At 38.7% G+C, this 18852-nt stretch overlaps 1 long non-coding RNA gene across 1 annotated transcript; it reads right to left on the bottom strand.

The window, feature by feature from the left end:
• Nucleotides 1–2621: 2621 nt before the first annotated feature.
• On the bottom strand, nucleotides 2622–18545 carry LOC147825986 (uncharacterized). The gene is made up of 3 exons (XR_015440130.1): nucleotides 16141–18545; nucleotides 15959–16001; nucleotides 2622–13857 (listed from the first exon to the last, which is right to left on the bottom strand). It is a non-coding gene; the product is annotated as an uncharacterized LOC147825986 (long non-coding RNA).
• Nucleotides 18546–18852: the final 307 nt, after the last annotated feature.

The raw sequence follows: 18852 nt of genomic DNA, 5'->3' as shown, positions 1-18852 counted from the left end.
CACACACATACCCTACACACACAGCCATTCAATCCCTTCAAAATATTTACCTAAGAGACACCACACTGTTATAATTTTAATATTGTATGGCATTAGGGTTGCCAGATAAAATATTGGACTCCCAGTTAAAATTGAGTTTCAGGTGAACAACAAATATTTTAAGTATTTCAGTTGAGCAATGAAGAATTTTAGTATAAATATGATCCTTCCAATACTTGAGACACATTTGTACCAAGAAAATTATTCACTGTATATCAGAAGTTCAAGTTTTATGGGAAACTTGTATTTTTATTTCTTAAGGCTGCTAACTCCATATGGTACAATTCATACTGCGGCACACAACTAGGCTAATTTTCACTTTTCAAAGTGTACAGACTTCAACTAACTTAGTGGACAAAGTAACTAAGGACAATAGTTTCAGTGTAAAGAAATAAACCCAAAGGTTATTATTTGTACCAATACAATGACTCCAGGAAGGCATGTAGCTTGGGTTTATATTCTGTTTGTTGATTTGTTTGTTTCAGTGAAAAACTTTAAGTCACAGTAGTCCTTTTCTTCCCTTTCATTTAGGAACTGTTTCATCCAACTCAAGCCACCAGCTTTGTCCAAGGGACAAGTATTAAAGACAGCAGTAGTCTGTGAGACATTCACTCTTCTTTCAGAATCATCAAAAGCTGGCCCTGTTCTGCCTGAGAGTTCACCCTCTAATTCCTCCAGATCCCTTCCGGATCTAAAGGTGAGTGAGAAACTACACAAGCCAAAAAAGAGAACTAGGTTGTGTGAGCAAAAGACACTACGGGAATTCTCCTGGGGCTCCTCAAAAGAAAATGAACCCAACCTTCTGCATTAGTTAGCTTGACTCATTTGCTGTTCATGGCAGAGACTGAATTACAGCTGCCTATAATAGTTAAACAGGAATGTTTTCTTTGGCTCATTGCTCCGTGCTCAAATTTCCCCTGTAGTAACTGACACCATCCCTAGCACCCTAAATAGCAAAAACGTGAGCCTCATTGTCTCTGCTGGGCCTTCACAGGCTATGGGACGAGGGTTTTCTATGGGTCCTCAGATAAGTACCATGTCATTTGCCTTTCATTTTCTGTGTACCATCTTTAAAAAAAAAAAAAAAAAAAGTCTAATTTCAAAACGTATTTTTAAGTCAGAAAATAAGATTATTTAAGTCCTTTTTCTAAAGCAGAGACATCCTCTTCTATCTTCTTGATGCCATCTGCAGCTTTAAAAGCAATCCCCTTGTGTCTGTCACAGTGACTCAGAAAACTAGGCCAGTGATGACTGTCATTTAGTGGCTCTGTGGCATATGCACCCTACCACCTTTCATTTCTATGCTTCAAAACACTAAGTGGGCCACACTGAGACATCTTTCTATCACAAAGTACTCCATGTAATGGCTTTGGAACCTTGAGAGAGAACAGAAGAGGTAGGGAGGAATGACTTTTGCATAATTGCTGTTTATTTCTGTGGCAAGTCACTAGTTGGAAAAACATGTATTTGAGGGACATTTAAGGTTTGGCATTTCAGTCCTTGACTTTGGTCCTTGGAACTGCCGTTTGTGTGGTGACATTTGAAACTGGCCTGCCTGGTTGCCAGACAGCAGCCACTTTGGCAAGAAGTAGCCCTGGAGGGAAGAGAGGAGGCTGTCTCCAAAGAGGGAGGAATGAACGTCTGCCCGGGTGGCTGGATCAGCCCGAACACGCGCCTGTGTTCAAAAGGTCTCTGCTATCTTGTAAAGCCAGAAAAAGTGAGCTATTCCAGAGGAGGTCAGAGCAAAATGTACTAGAATGTGTGGGGAAAGTGGGAGGAATAGTTTTTTTTTAATTAATCTTATTGGTACATTTTAGGTATACAATATAATGACATTCATCATTGGAAATTTGCACCTTTACATAATCTCTCTTGGTTCTTCTTTTTCCCCATTCCCTGCCCTCCCTTCAACCCCTCCAACCCTCCCTATTTGCTAAGATTTTGTTTCCATTTTTTCCTTTTCTCATATTAATTCCATTCCCTTCTTTCCTTTCCCTTACTCCTCTCACTTCCGCTTCCCCTTTGCCCCTTTTCTTCCTATTTCACATTATCTATTATACATTTTAGTCCTTATTTACACTTTCAGTTTCTCAGGCTAGAAAAACTATTTGGTATTGACACGTGTGTCCTATTTATTTCACTTAAAAGTATCACCTCAATGTGCATCCATTTAGCTATAAATGTCTCTAATTTCTCATTTTTCATGGCTGAGTCGTACTCTGTATTATTTTAAAAACCACATTTTCTTTATCCAGTCTCCAGTTGATGGGCAACTGGGCTGCTTCCAAGTTTTAGCTATTATGAATTGTGCTGCTATGAACATGGGTGCACATATATCACTGTGGTATGATTCTTTTAATTCTTTGGGGAAGATGCCCAGCAGTGGAATAGCGGGGTCAAATGCGACTTCCAGTCCTAGTTCTTTGAGGTATCTCCATACTGATTTCCACAGTGCTTGCACCAGTCTACACTCCCACCAGCAGTGGAGCAGGGTTCCTCTTTCCCCACAGCCCCACCAGCATTTGCTATTGGTTGATTTCATGATAACAGCCATTCTTCCTGGAGTGAAATGGAATCTCAGCATTGTTTTCATTTGCATCTCCCGAATGACCAGTGATGTTGAACATTTTCTCATATGTGTATTTGCTATTTCTACTTCTTTGTCTGAGAAATGTCTGTTCATTTCAGATGCCCATTTTTGCATTGGGTCTTTAAATTTGGGAGGTCTGATCTTTTTAAGTTCTTTATAGATTCGAGATAGTAGACCTTTGTCTGAGGAAGAGCAGGTGAAGATTTTTTCCCACACTGTGGGTTGTCTCTTCACACTGCTGGTGGTTTCTCTTGCTGTGCAGAAGCTTTTTAATAAGAAGAGATCCCACTTGTTGATTGTGTGTGCTAGTTCACGGGCAACTGAGGTTTTGTTCATAAAATCTTTTCCTACACCGATGTCTTCAAGGGTTCTACCTGACCTCTGTTTTCGCTGGTTCAGCATTTCTGTTTTAATATTTAGATCTTTAATCCACTTCAACTTTAGTGCATGGTGAAAGATACAGGTCTAGTTTTAATCTTTGGTAAGTTGAAACCCAATTTTTCCAGCACCATTTATTGAAGAGGCTATCTTTCCTCCAGTGAGGGTGTTTAGCCCCTTTGTCAAAGATGAGGTGGCTGAGTGTGTCTGAAGTTGTTTCTGCATCTTCTAATCTGTTCCACTGGTCCTCAAGTCTGTTTCTTTGCCAGTACCATGCTGTTTTTATCACAGTAGCTTTGTAGTAGAGTTTCAGGTTGGGGGTTGTAATACCCCCTGCCATGTCTCTGTTACCTAGAATTGCTTTTGCTATTCTAGGTCTCTTCTTCTTCCAAATGAATTTTTGGATTGTTTTCTCAAGGTCTGTGAAGTATGCTGCTGGGATTTCAATTGGGATTGCATTGAATCTATATAGCAATTTCAGAACTATTTTCACTATGTTGATTCTTCCTCCCCAGGAGCAAGGGATGTCTTTCCATTTTGTGGTACTGTTTTCAATCTCTTTTCAATGTGCTATAGTTTTCAGAGAAGAGGTCTTTGATTTCTTTTGTTAGTTTGATTCTTAGGTATTTCAGTTTCTTGGATGCTATTGTGAAGGGAATTCTTTGTGCTATTTCTCTCTCAGTGAGTCTGTTGTTCATGTAGAGGAAAGCTATTGATTTTTGTGTGTTGACCTTGTATCCAGCTACTCTACTGAATTTGGTTATTAAGTCTAGAAGACTTTTGGTGGAGTTCTTGGGCTTTTCTATATAGAGTATCGTCTCATCTTCAAATAATAACAATTTGATTTCTTCATTTCCTATCTTTATTCCTTTTATTGCTTTCTCTTATCTAATTGCTGTGGTTAATGTTTCCAAGACTATATTGAACAGGAGTGGTGATAGTGGACATCCTTGTCTTGTTCCTGATTTTAATGTGAAGGATTTCAGTTTTTGACCATTTAGGATGATACTGGTTGTTGATTTTTCATAGATGGCTTTTATTAGATTGAAGTAGAGACCGTCTATTCCAAATTTTTGTATGGTTTTTATCATAAATCCACGTTAGATTTTGTCAAATGTTTTTTCTGTATCTATGAAGATGATCATATGGTTTCTGTCTTTGGCTGTATTGATATACTGCATTACGTTTATTGATTCATGTATGTTGAACCATCCCTGCATCCCTGGGATGAATCCCACTTGGTCAGGGTGCATGATCTTCTTCATGATCTGCTGCATTCTATTTGCCAGTATCTTATTAAGGATTTTTGCATCCATGTTCATTAGTGAGATTGGCCTATAGTTCCCTTTTTCAGTTGGGCCTTTCTGTGCTTTGGGGATCATGGTGATGCTTACTTCCGGTAATGAATTCAGGGGTATGGCTTCCCTTTCAATTTCATTGAAGAGTTTAAACAATAGTGGCAGTAGTTTCTCTCTAAATGTCTTGTATAATTCAGCAGTGAAGCCATCAGGGACCGGGATTTTCTTAGTTGGTAAGTTTTTAATTACATTTTCAATTTCATTGATTGATATTGGGTTGTTTAGAAATTTTTAAGTCTTCTTCATTCAACTTTGGTAATTCATACGTATGTAGGAATCTGTCCATTTCTTCTGTTTTACATCTTATTGGCATATAGGTTCTCAAAGTAGGTATTGATGATCCTCTAGATTTCTTCTGGGTCTGTTGTAATTTCACCCTTTTCATTCCTAATTGCATGGATTTGGACCTTTTCTTTCCTTTTTCTGATAAGGTTGGCTAAGGGTTTGTCAATTTTGTTTATTCTCTCAAAGAACCAACTCTTAGTTTCATTGATTTTTTTGTATCATTCTCTTAGTCTCCATTGAATTGATTTCTACTCTGATCTTTATAATTTCCTCCCTTGTATGAGACTCGGGTTTGTCCTGCTCTTCTTTTTCTAGAAGCTTGAGGTTCAGCATCAGGTTGTTTAATTGGGCTCATTCTCTTTTCCTAATAAGAGTATTCACTGCTTTGAATTTTCCTCATAAGACTGTTTTCATTATGTCCCATAGATTCTGATATGTTGTATTGTCATTGTCATTTAATTGAAGGAACTGTCTGATTTCTTCAATTTCCTCTGTGACCCATTGGTTATTCATAAGTGTGTTGTTCAATTTCCATGTGTTTATGAAATTCTTGCAGCTTCATTTGCTATTGATCTCCAATTTCATCGCACTATGGTCTGATAATATACAGGGGATAACTTCAATTCCTTTGCACTTACTTAAACATGTTCTATGAGTGAGTATGTGGTCTATTTTAGAGAACAACCTATGTGCAGCCTATGTGAAAACCTATGTGAAAAGAATGTGTATTCTGATTTTGTGGGGTGGAACACTCTGTAAACATCTGTTAAGTTCATTTGTTCAAGACTTTGAGTTCTAGTATTTCATCATTATTTTTTGTCTAGTTGATCTATCTATTTGTGTCAGTGGGGTATTGAGGTCCCCCACTACTATTGTATTAGTGCTTATTTGATTTTTCATGTCTGTTAGTATTTGTTTCATATAGTTAGGCATACTAGTTTGTGGTGCATATATGTGTATGATTGTCATCTCTTCTTCTTGGATTTTTCCCTTTACAAGGATGTAGTGTCCTTCTTTGTCTCTCTTAATCAGTTTTGGTTTGAAATCCATTTGATCTGCAAAGAGGATAGCTACTCCTGCTTTTTTTCAGGTTCCTCTAGCATGGAGTACTGTTTTCCACCCTTTAACTTTCAGTCTATGAGTTTCCTTTTGAATTGTGTTTCCTGTATGCAGCATATTGTTGGATTTTGCTTCTTGACCCATTCTGCCAGTCTATTTCTTTTGATTGGTGAATTGAGACCATTAATGCTGATGGTTATAACTGATATGTATTGACTCATCATTGTCATGACATTTTCTTTTTGTTGGATTCTCTCCCTTTGCGTTTAATTTCTTGTCATTCCCAATGGATTCATCCTGCTGGGCTTCCTGGGATTGTGATCTTCAATGTCTTTTCCTAGGATATTATCTAAAAATTTTTGGAGTGCTGGTTTGGTATTCATGAAGTTCCTAAGGTGCTCTTTGTCATGAAAGTATCTTATTTCTCTATCAAATTTGAAAGATAGTTTTGCAGGGTACATCAATCTGGGTTGGAGGCTGTTTTCTTTTAGGGCTTGGAATATGTCACTCCAAGCTCTTCTTGCCTTGATGGTTTATGGTGAGAAGTCTGCTGTGATTCTGATGGGCTTTCCTTTGTATGTGATTTGTTTCTTTTCTCTAATTGCTTGTAGAACTTTGTTCTTCTGTTGGGTTTCTGGAATCTTAACAATGATATGCCTATGTGTAGATTTTTTTGATGAAGGCTATTTGGAGTCTTATAAGCCTCACTTATCTGTATGTCAAGCTCTTTTCCCCTGCTTGGGAAGTTTTCTGCCATTCTTTCTGTGAAGAGATTTTTTATGTCATCTGCACTCTCTCCTGTTTCTTCATTGAGCCCAATCAGTCTTATGTTATTCTTCTTTGCATTGTCTAGTAGCTACTGGATTGATTTCTCTGGTCCCTTACTATTTTAAAGTAATTTTTCTTTTCCTGTTCACTAATTGCAATTTTATCTTCTATATCTGAAATCTGTCCTCACGTTGGCTTGCTCTGCTGCGTAAACTTTCAATGGAGTTTTTAATCTCCTGGAAATCTGTTTGTATCTGTTTTATGGATTCCATTTGTTTCCTATGTTGGGATTCCATCATGTTCCTCAGCTCCTTAATTTTTTTATCTGTGTCCTCTCTAGATTTATTAATCATGTCTTGCACTATGGGCACAATCTCTGCTGATATCTGAGAAATTATTTCTGATTTCATTTTTTCCAGATCCTCTTTTGTTGCCAGTTCAGGGAGTCCAGGTGGTTGAGTATCAGAATGTTCCATCGCATTTCCCATTGGGATTGCTCTAGGTGATCTGGAAGTCTGGTTTTGAGACTTATTTATGTGTCTTCTCATTTCAGTGTGTGTTGGGGGGATGTGTACTGCTGGTGCCTGCGCAGCTTACCTCCTCTGCACTGAGGGTAGCTCTGTTCCTCAGCACTGGAGGGGGGGGGGGGTATGGTGTCCCAGAAGGTTTACCTCCACTGTCAGGAGGAATGCCTTTTAAAGAAGCATGAAAGAGCCCAATTATAGGATAAGTATGGTACTTTCTCTCTAACACCCTTACACCTTCTTCTCAGTTCATCTGAGCACAGAACGCAGAGTCTGCCCAGACCATGGCTGTTCTGAAGACCTCATGCTAACAGAGCCCCCTTTCCTCATTTGCCATCTCCTCTCTTCTCTTTAAATTGAAGGAAGTAAAGAGAAGAATTGAAGCTCTGTGCTTGAGTTTTTTTATTATCTCTTACCACTGTAACTCTGCCACCTTTCCCATTCACACGTTTCCCTTTCTTGACCCCCCAAAAGACTTAAGATAGGCAAGATAAGAGTCAAAGAGCACGGATGAGACAGGAGAGGCCTGAAAGACTCTCAAAGAATTGCAGCTTAAGTTTTCATTCCCTATGAAGCTGGAAGAAATTGAAACAATCCTAAAGAAAGAAGACATTGGACTTTCCCCTGTGTTATAGCTTAGCTCTAGAATGTCCCCCATTAGCCTCCTGTGTTTAGAGGTAGGGTATTGGGGAACGTGATTTAATCATGGGGGTACCATACTGAAAGCAGAAAGCACTGTTAAGTGATGGGTGTGGTCAAAAAAGTTGGGACACTGAGGGCATCAACTAGTGTATCTTCTCCCCCAGCTCTTCACTTTGGTCTCTGCTTCCTGAGAGCCATAACCTGAGCAGCTTTCCTCTGCCAGGCCCTCCCCCCATGCTCTTCCTGCCTTGGAGCCAGTTGACAATGGACTGAATCCCCTAAAATCAGTGAGCCAAGATAAACATCTCCTTTTTAAGTTGTGGGCATCAGGTATTGTATCCAGTGATGGAAAAGTGACTAAGACACTCTCTGCTGTAATAATATAATAATAATAATGATACAGTCAGCTCTTTGTATCTGTGGGTTCCATATCTATTGATTCAAAATATGTGGGGAAAAAATTCCAGCAAGTTTCAAAAAGCAAAACTTAGCTCCACCTTGTTCTGTGCACTACACTGAATCCACACAAATGAAGTAATGTGCAGGAACACCTGTTGTAACTTCCCACCATGGAGCACATCTGCAGTCTTTCCAGCACTTGTTGCTAGAGCATTGTTCACCACACATCTCACATTTGTACACTGTATCATTAGGCCTGCAATACTCACATCTGTATTAACATTACAGACTTTTTCCTTATCCTTATTCCTTGAACAATGCTATATAACAGCTATTTACAGAGCATTTACACTATATTAACTATTGTAAGCAATCTAGAGATGACTTAAGGCATGCCAGAAGATTTGTGTATGTCATATGCAAATACTGTGCCATGTTATACCAGAGACTTGCACATCCATAGATTCTGTATCCCTGAGGGGTCCGAGAACAAACCCTAGTGGATTCCCAGGGATCACTAGAATAGCAAACACTAATACAAAGCCTAAACTGCCTTGAGCACTTCACATATGTTAACCTGTTTAATCCTCACACACCCCATAGATGCTAATATCATCCATTTTAGCAGACAAAGAGACAGACCCAGAGAAAATGGCTTGTACAATATCATCCAGCATATATATTGCCAAAGTGGTTCCAAGAGAACCAGTCCAAGCCAGCAGCCTCATCCTTCCACTTCCAGGCTGCCTCCAATGGGTTCATTTCTGCCCACATTCTCCTACTCTTTGTTAACATCCTGTTTCTTTTCTCTTGGGGCTGAAATATGGAGAGACAGATTTACTGTTTTGCAGATTTCACTGAATTTTCTCAGGGTCCAGATATAGGGTCTATAACAACAGTAGACAGTTCCAGTTTTAATCTACAAATCAAGGTCTTTCCCCAGTGTACCTGCACCAGTCACTTGGGGCTCAAACAGAGAAGCAGCATGAATAAGACTGAACCCTGACTGACTGATACCAAATGGGATGAGGTGAGTTGGGGTGGGCTTGCTACAGAACTAGAATGTGGCAATCTCAAAGGCTGGTCAAGCCATCCTCATAGTGCTCTTGTCCTCAGGAGTCCTGCTAAAGCCTGAAAATGGAATTAATCAGGAATTTTTCAATTTCATGGAAGCAGGAAAAGTTGGAATCCCACAAGGATGGTATAAAGTCTGTGAAAGTTCTAGTTGACTCTGATCTTAACTTCGATGGTTTGGATGACCTGCAGTAGCTGAGGAGGGAACAGGTAGTGCGTGTCATAGAGCTAACACACACACATGGCCCTAGAGTTGGAGGAGGTGAAGGAAGATCTGGGGAAAGGATAGAGATACCACCCACCACTGCCTCTTGCCAATGAGGTAAGCCAGCAGAAAAGGAACAACACACATGAGCCACAGTATGGCTGCTGCTTCAATGTCACCCTTCAGACCTCCCACGGGGACATCTCTAATGGCCTTCTCTATCTAGCTGTATACAGAGAAAGGCGTTCTGAACACTGATTCAATACTTTACAGAGCCAACCATACACCCTAACAGAACCTGCTTCATGCCACAGCCATTTTGTAATTATCTCATCATCTAACTAACTCCACCACTCAGTCAATGTAGGAGGCAGAAAGGCAAAATGGTTGATATGTATACCTGGAGCCACAGAGGTGTAGGTTCAAATCCTAACCCCATGAGTCATTTGCCTCGTGACTTCTATAGATTTTAATTTTCTTATTTGTAAATAGAGGTGACAATCATGCTGTCTCCATTGACTCCTGTCAGGTTGAATTGAGACAGTACCTATAAAGTAGAAGGGTCTATGTTCAGTGCCTAATAAACATTTACTAGTATTTGTACCTAATATAAAGTAACATATATAATATAGAATTATAACTATGGAATAATAAAGCTAATAGCACTTATTAATGTTTTATAAATTTTTAGTAAATTATACAATGACTAGATTAATTGAAAGAACATCTCCTAATCTAAATAAAATTCTTTACTTGCTGGGCCACAAAAACTTCCAAGGTCTTCTAATCAGTATCCTTACATACTCAGAGATTTCACATAAGAAAACCTAATATTAAAATTAAAAACCTTAATAAAATGTGATAGATTCTCTTGAGTATTTGAGTGGTTTTCATTAAGGATCTTTGATCTAAATATGCTCATTTTAAGTCAGGAGAAATCATAACAGGAAGACAATGGAAAAGAAACACACATTGGATCTAACCAAAAATTTAAGTTTATGATTTGTGAACGATTTGATCTCTGTGTGTTAGAAAATCAAAATTGGTATGAACCATAGAAGTAGTTTAATCCAACCTCGCTCTGATCCATCAATCTTTTCTAGACCATTCTTGATTACTCTGGGACTTGGAAACATCAAGTGATAAGAAACTCACTCCACCTAGAGGCAGACCAATCCATATGGAGACAACTCCAATTTTAAAAATATTATTACTTACACACTTCCTCTTTGTAACTCAGAGATGCTGGTCATTTTTCTGACCCTGTTAGCCACACAGAGATGTATAGCGCCTTGGTCTTTGAGAATCTGGTTAACTCTGTGGACCTGCTCCACCCAAAAGTATAACTGCTTTCCTAACACAAACTCTGCACACAATCTCAGAGGCTTCTCAGACTTCCTTTACTCTGGTAACCAATCCTCCACCCAATCTTCTCTCTTTTAGCCAAGGGCACCTCCCAGTTCCTCCTCAGTGTTCTTTTGTGCAGAGATTCACCAACTGCTTTTTGGCACAATTTCAAAATTCCTTGGTATGAGGCATAATCTCCATGAACTGGCTCTTTCTGATGTTCCTCTTAATAGGTTGCACTCAGAAACAAACACAAAGCTAAAAAGGTGACCTAGGAAGTACAGGATATAGTAAAATCATCACCATTTGTTCCGTTTGTGTTATGATTCAACAAGGCCAAGATTGCATGGCTTTCTTATAAGCCATATCATGATGCTAGCTTGATTTATATTAAGTGGGTCTCAGTTTCCCGTTTTGCAGAATAAGGCGATTGGATTACTGGATCTTATCATACACCTCTAAACTTTAAGAGTTTCCAAAAAGGACCCTGTGAGTATGATAATCTCACCAACACCTTCCAAGTTCCTATCATTGGCTAAGGCAACATAGAAGCTAACAGCATAGACATATGGGGTAAGTTGGTGTGTTTTTTTAACTTTGACCCTAATCATAAGTGTACAATGGGAGGATTTGTGTCATTTATTAAATACCAAGTTGAGAGGATAAAAGATTTTCCTACGTTACCTCTGGAGATTATTCAGGTTAATAAAGAGCTTTCACAAACATTAATTCAAACCACTGTGTCTTGCTTAGAAGACTAGTACTATTGAAGCTTTATTACACCATCTTAATTAATGTTCAGCAAAAACACTGTATTGCCTTATCAGTCTCTCAGAAATGAGGGTTCTCCATCATTACGAAGCTCATCACTTAGTATTTATGCATGTGTAGGAAGCATATGAATTTGTAGGCGTCAGTTCTGCTAGGGTTCTACAGCTGAGCTTCATTAATTTAAAGGACTTGAGACCAGATGTGTTGTAAAGTGGCGATTTATCTAGATTAGTCATCACACATTGATAGCCCCATTCTTTTTGCAAAATGCACAGCACATTCCAATCCTAAGAAGCCTCACATTATGAATTCCTTTCACTTGGATGAGTGTTTCATTTGCCTGCTAATATAAAATTCACCGAGGTAGCAGGTAGCAATAGGAGCTGTTGGGAGTTCTAGTTCAATGCCCCACAATCCCATTGCAGTAAGACTAATGACAAAGAGGGCACCCTAGAAGAACCCACTTATCTATTTGGCATAACAGACGGCTTTTTGCATATGTGAAACATGTGTACAGGGTTTACAATGGTTTGGGATAAATTTGCAAATCTGACCATCAGAGACCGGGACTATTTCCACGGTGGTTCTCTAAGTACTTCGCAAAAATGCCTCAGAGTGCTCAGCAGGGAAAGGGAATGTAATAATTGTGGGAAGACTGGACATTATATTAGAGTGAGCTCTTTGGCACAAAAGAATGATGTCTGTGAAATGCTAGTTTCAGATCATATAATTTCCATCACACTGCTTTGAGGATACACAATGAGGGGACAACAGGCAAGCAACATTGAAATCTGAACAACCCCCTCGGGGTTCTACATCCAGTAAGGGGAAGGGGAAGGCGGGCAAGTGAAGGCTCAAGGTCACCTCATGAACTGCGGAACTGTAACTCCCGGCTTCCAGACTGGAAGCATGGCATTTTGGTTCATCAAGGCATGAATGAGGGCTATATTTCTTTTAAAAGCTGTGCCACCCAAATTCACAATGATTAGTTTGAATGAAAAATACAATAGAATATCTTTCAGAGAGAAACAGAGAAGCCATTTTGAAAAACTGAAATGAGATCCGGTCATCTCCTGGAGAATGTATTGTCTTGGAGCCAAGAAAGTATCTAACTGAAGTTTGCCTCAAGCCACAGCCTCCCCTTTCCAAGTATAATTTTTTTTAAAAAAAAAAAAAAGGAAAACCCCACTACTTAGTACTTGCTTCCATATTCCCTTCAACTAATACCTAAAACCACACAATTAGTAAGTGGTAGAAGTGGTGCTCCGAAGCATCCCATCAGACTATGAAACATGTGTTTCACTCATCTCTACCCTACTCACGAGATAATTTTTAAAACACTTTTATGGGCAAATATTTTTACCTCAATGCACTGCTCAGGATAGACTTGGCTAGGTTGCAATAACAAATAGTACTTTAAATCTTACTGGCTTCATAAGTTACACAGCCCAATGTGGATCATGTAGTTCTTCCAGGAACCTTTACTCCAAGTAGCACACAAGGGAGCCATACAGCTTCCATCTTTAACTACACCATCTGAAAACACTGGTTCCCAAGATCTCTGCAGTATAAAATTCAAGACAAGGTCATCGTAATAATGTTCATGTCACATGCCTCTGCTCTGATGACTTAGGGCACGAAAATGCAGAATGCCAATCTTTGAGTTTTTCTGATGGGAGGCAGGGTTCTGCTTCTCAATATAATGGCAGATTCTCTCCCCAATACCAAGGAAGATTGGAAGCTAAACACCCATCAATATTAATAAATATCCACTATATCTACTAAAGATAGCCTAATATGCTAGAAGGTATATGAGACAAAATAACAATACATCTCTACACATTTTAAGGAAAATGATATTACAATCTTCTGAGATTCATCTATGGAACAGGGTACAGTGTCAAGAATAATATGGAGAGAAAGCAGGACAAGTGTCATTTGTAGAATTAGCTAGTCTCAAAATTGCATCTGGTACATTCCCAGTTCCACCTGACTGATAAAGACAACTAAATCTCACTTACTAAAAAATAAATTATTCTCTTACTATAAAATTCAAAGATAACGGTTTTTCTCTTGAACATATTTTTTCAACCATTCTTGTAACATCATTGAAATTTAGTTTTCTGACCTAAAAAAATTACCATAATGTGTTATAAATTTCCTGGATGCTCAGATAAATAGTATTTTCCCCCTTTTATTAATCCTTGGTCACTTTTTACTACATTCAGCAAGTAGTAGTATACCTGCTACAGGGTGGTCTCGTGGCTCATTCTTTCTTGGACTTCAGCCTCATGGTCAGAACATCCCCATCACCCCCAGGCCAAGTGTGGTGTCACACACCTGCAGTCACAGCACTCAGGAGGCTGAGCAAGGATGATCATGAGTGAGGGAAGCGTAGGCTATACAGTGAGACCCCATCTGAACAAACACAAAAAACGAAAAAGTAAAGTCACAGTCACTTCTCCATATGATTTGATGAAATCAAATCATCTTCTCCAAAGATTTGATGAACTCTTTCACTATTTTAATGAATGATAATTTACTGGTATATTATTCCTCCAAAGTAAAGCACTATATATAAACACTGGCCCACACTGTCTCAAATCAATGTATGAATGAAAAATAAGAATTTAGACACTAGTGCACTAGGCCCAGAGAGCAATTATATAGTAAAGGACTATTATATACAAGCTCAGCACTATTGACAATTTTTTCTTGACAATTTACAGCTAAACAATTCTTTGTCACAGGGATGCTGTTCTTTCCACCTTAGGATGCATTTCTTGCCTCTAATGACAGTAATATCCTCCTTTCCTCTCCAATTGTGATTGTCAAAAGTGTCCCCAGTAGGTAGGATAAAATCGTCCCATCTACCATGCCTACTACTGAGAATCACTGAAGTATGAAAGGAATACTTTCAGTCTCTTTATGGCAAATACTAACATTGCCTTCCCAACCTGAGCAACCTAACAAGACCCTGTCTCAAAGTACACAGTAGAAAAGGGCTGGAGATACAGTTCAGGGCAAAGGCCCTGGGTTCAATCTCCAGTATCAAAAAAAAATTTTTTTTCAGTAACCTTTTCCTTCTTTCCTCATTCATTAAATATATATTGTGCCCAAAAAACTATATGAAAAATGGCAAACATGTATACTATAGCTTAGCATTTATGGGAATAAGAAATGTAAACCTCAGATCAGAACTACATTAAAATTACTCCCATGTAAAAGGATGCATTCATTTGCTAACTTGACCGACATTTATTGAATGCTTGATCTGTGAAAGTTACTCTGACTATTAAGGGGGATAGACAGATGAGATCAAAATTTATTCTGCCCTAGACTTGACTATAGTGGAACAATGAGAAAGCACAGGAAATTACTCACATACACATGTTTGAGTTGTACAAATAACAAGTGTGGTGTAGCTAGACTATTATGAGAGTCTGGATGATGTCATTATTGCTGGCAATATGTGGCAACCAAGGGAAGCTCCATTATCCAGGAGTAACATTTCAACTGAGCCTAGCATTTGTTTAGCCTGCGTGATGACATGTGTTAAGAGACAAGATGCCGCAGAAGGGTAGACTGAGCAAAGATGCTAAGACCCTCCAAAACTTCAGCTTGACTGGAATGCTGGGCATGTCAAGGGTAGTAAAGGCCACAGAGACAACAGAGACCATGGCCAGATCATGAACACTCGTGGTTAGAAAGCAAAAAAGCTCTTTGGCACAAAAGAATGATGTCTGTGAAATGCACCAAGAGCATTTCATGCACAAAAAGCAAGAAAAGCACAAAAAGGCAAATGAAAATCAAAAAAGATAAAGATTTTAAATGTTATCAGTTAAAGAATGCACCTACTTCCTTAAGGTCAAAAGAAAGGTAAAAACAAAAGGGAGAAAGGAGTATCCAAACACTTTGATCTAAATGTTTTAAAATGTTAATTTGATTGCTTTAATTATCTTCTCTATGAAGTGTTTCAAGGTGAGAAATTCATGAAATATTATGTAATCTCTTTCACCCTTTTCAGCACCACAAAGTTGATATATCTACAAACTATAAACAAGAATAGGTTAGAAATACTCTAGGTAATATTTCTTAAACCTTTACTCCTTACCACCTCAGGAAAACTCTTATACAGAGCTTATTTTCTTTAAGGTTTGTGCAAGTTGTCAACCCACAAGTAAACGTAAGTAGTGTTAGCTTTTTAAATAAAGATGATTTGGTTTCTAGTCATCCTCCCAAGTTGATTCAGTAATTCAACATAGATTCTGTTCTCAAATTATAGCATAAATCATTTACTATATAGTAGGTGGTTTAATGATTTCACAGAAAATGTAAAATCAATTTCAATGCAAATGTAACTTCAATAGAAATCACCACTTCCCCCATTTATCAACTGTATGACTTTGGAGATATTGTCTAACCTTTCCAAGTCTGTCTCTTCATAAAAAAGTGAAATAACCACATTTGGCTTTGAATGTTGGTGAGTATTTTGAATAAAATGATAAACCTAAATTACCCAAACAAATTCTGTTACATGATAAGTGTTCAGCCATGGGGACCTGGAGGAAGAAAGAAAAGGAATCACTTAATTAAGATGTCAGAAATACAAAGCCACTCGAAGTAGAATAACAGAAGGGGGCTTTTATGAATGGATCTATGAATATCTTATAAAAACCAAAAGAAATTGCAACTCCTCACCTGGGACCAAAACTAGGGAATGGAAAGGCAGAGGCTGAATCTTCTCTTCCAGACTCTGTTATCTCATGTCCCCCATACTCCTTCTCACTCTGCAGACTGCCCACTGTTGTTTCCTGAGAAAACACCAGAAATTACCAGCTCTAGCCCTACTTTACATCACCTCAAATCCAAATACCAAACAAGGCTTCAAATTATATGCACTATGGAGTCTGGCTGGTCCACCCTGGGTCTGCTGTCCATCAATGGTCTCATCAATTGGATCTGAGCTTGTGGCTCAATGCCTACTCATTTCTGAGAAAGAGCTTCTCTAGAAGGAAGGAAGTGATTGTCACATCTAGTACAATCAACAAGATAAAAATCCATGATGCCCTCCCTTTACTATCCTGCACATTAAACACAGGAAACAGTGGGATGTGGTACAGCCTTAAAGACTCCTATTTCAGAGTTCAAAGGAGCTGAAGAGTTTTCAGCAACAGCCTCTGCCAACCACTCAGTTTTAGCTGCTCAAGAAGAGCCCCAGCTCCTCTCCTCACTATTATATATTCAGGTCTCTCTTCCATTACCACCATGTGTGTATTTCAGTTTGGCATCTCCCTCTGTAGTGAGGTGGAGGTGATCATATTTCAGAAGGCACTGGTTCCTGCGTATGGAGTTGCCCCTGTGTTATAATTGCTTTCCGCCATGCAGCTGCTGCACATGAGCTAATCTACATGCTGTATTGCTTCATTCACAGCCAGCTGGCCTCACACTGAGCTTAGAAACAGGCAGGCTCGACTGGCAAATCTTGCCTCCTGAGGCATGTCATTTCTTTGGACGATTTGCGACCCGATAATGACCATGTCATGATTGGGCAGTGATAGTTCCAAATGCCTCAACACACTTGATGGATCTTAGCATAAATTGGCCATCCATCAACATGTAGAATCTTTAGAATTCCCATATTTGAGCTGTTATGCCATAACGCTGATTAATTGTTTGAGGCCCAATGTAACCTCCACATCCTGTGTTACTGGGATGTTATAGCTACCCACATGACTTCATTTGATTTGCCTGGGAGGAAAGCAGTGCTTAATACTCTTCAAAAAGAGGCAATAACCTCCTGGTTTCCCAGGGAGCTCACAGGTTTCTTAAAGGAAATCATATTAAGTATTTCTGCATCTCACCTATAGTCCCACTGGAAAGAAGAAAGTCCCTCTGCCAATAGTAACAGTGTACCAGATGTAAATTATCAAAGTCATAGTCAAAGTATGCCTTATTCCCAATTTAGTGAATCTAAATTGAGTACTCAGGTTGTTTTTCATAATTTCTAACATGCTTATTACTTGTATCTTTCATTGTAATTAATGGAATGTACTCATTGAGTCAACCAACATTTGGCTATGATTATGAGCTAGGCATCACCATCTGGGGGAGGCTAGAGATGGGGCAGTAAAAATGCTAGTAAAATAGGTCATAGCTATTTTATTCTTTTTGGTGTATTTAAGTTTTCCTCCAAAATCTGAATTCCTATGTTTTTACATAGATGATTTGGGATTTTAACCTATAACTTTGAGTTCTGAACTTTATTTGAATCCATGCCCATACACTCTTTACTAATAGGTAAGTTTACCTTAAGATTGTCTGAGCATTAGAAATTTGATTTTAAAAAAAAGAGTGAGCATTATGAGAAAATGAATTTTGGTTTCGTATAAGAACAATTATTTAAGGATTAGGACTATGAAATAATTGAAGGGACTCTCCTGGGAAGTAATAAGGCTCATCACTGGCAGTATTCCACCAGAGTCAAGAAGAGCAATTTTCTGGAACACTAGAGTGACTCCTGACATTCATTACAAGAAGATCAACCACAATGGCTCCTTCTAACTCTAAGATTTCTTTCCTTTAAAGCCATATCTGTTAATATTCTCCATTCTGCCAATAAAAAGAAAAATAGTTATTTTAAAAACCTCAAGCATAAGCAAATGCTAAAAGTTCATTCTCTCCACAAAGGTCTTTTCCATCGTTCTTTTCTTTCATGGGTTCTGGTGTCCTACCTTCCCTCTTTACTATTTTTTTGATGTTATAGGACTTATCTTCAGTGAATCCTAAATTGCACACTTGAATCACTACTAGTAGTCATTTGGGTGCACATCCCTATCTGATTAGAAAATTTCTCTTCACCTCCCATACTTTTCATGTCCAGTTTCACAGGAAGTGTTATTATTCAGAACTATTAAAATGCTCCCTAAAGTCTCAGTGTTTAAACGTGAAACTTTTGGAAAGTGATTGAATCATGGGACATCATACTCATCACTGGACCGACCCACTGGTGAGTTTATAGCCAAATATGCTGTTAGGAGGTGGAGCCTGGTTGGAGGAGGAGTCACTGAGGGTATGACCTGGAAAGATATATTCTTGCTCTGGGCGCTAGTCTCTCTCTCTCTCTCTCTCTCTCTCTCTCTCTCTCTCTCTCTCTCTCTCTCTCTGCATTCTGGCTGCCATGGAGTCAGCAGCTTTCCTCTGCCATGCCCTTCTAGCATGCCATTTTCTGTCTTAGAGCCAGCCAATCATGGACTGAACCCTCTCAAACCCTAAGCCAAAATAAACTTCTCTTCCTTTAATTTGCAGGCACTGTCTTGGGTCTTGTATCTCAGTGATAGGAACACTAACTAATACAGAAAGTTATTGCTGAAAGGGATCTATATTCATTTCCTACTGCTGCTGTAACAAATT

This window comes from Heterocephalus glaber, unplaced genomic scaffold, assembly GCF_053883595.1.
Source record: "Heterocephalus glaber isolate CG9 unplaced genomic scaffold, H.glaber_assembly_v1.0 deba00001481, whole genome shotgun sequence".
In the NCBI taxonomy this organism is placed as follows: domain Eukaryota; kingdom Metazoa; phylum Chordata; class Mammalia; order Rodentia; family Bathyergidae; genus Heterocephalus; species Heterocephalus glaber.
Note: the sequence above shows the minus strand (reverse complement) of the source record. Positions and strands in the feature narration are given on the sequence as shown.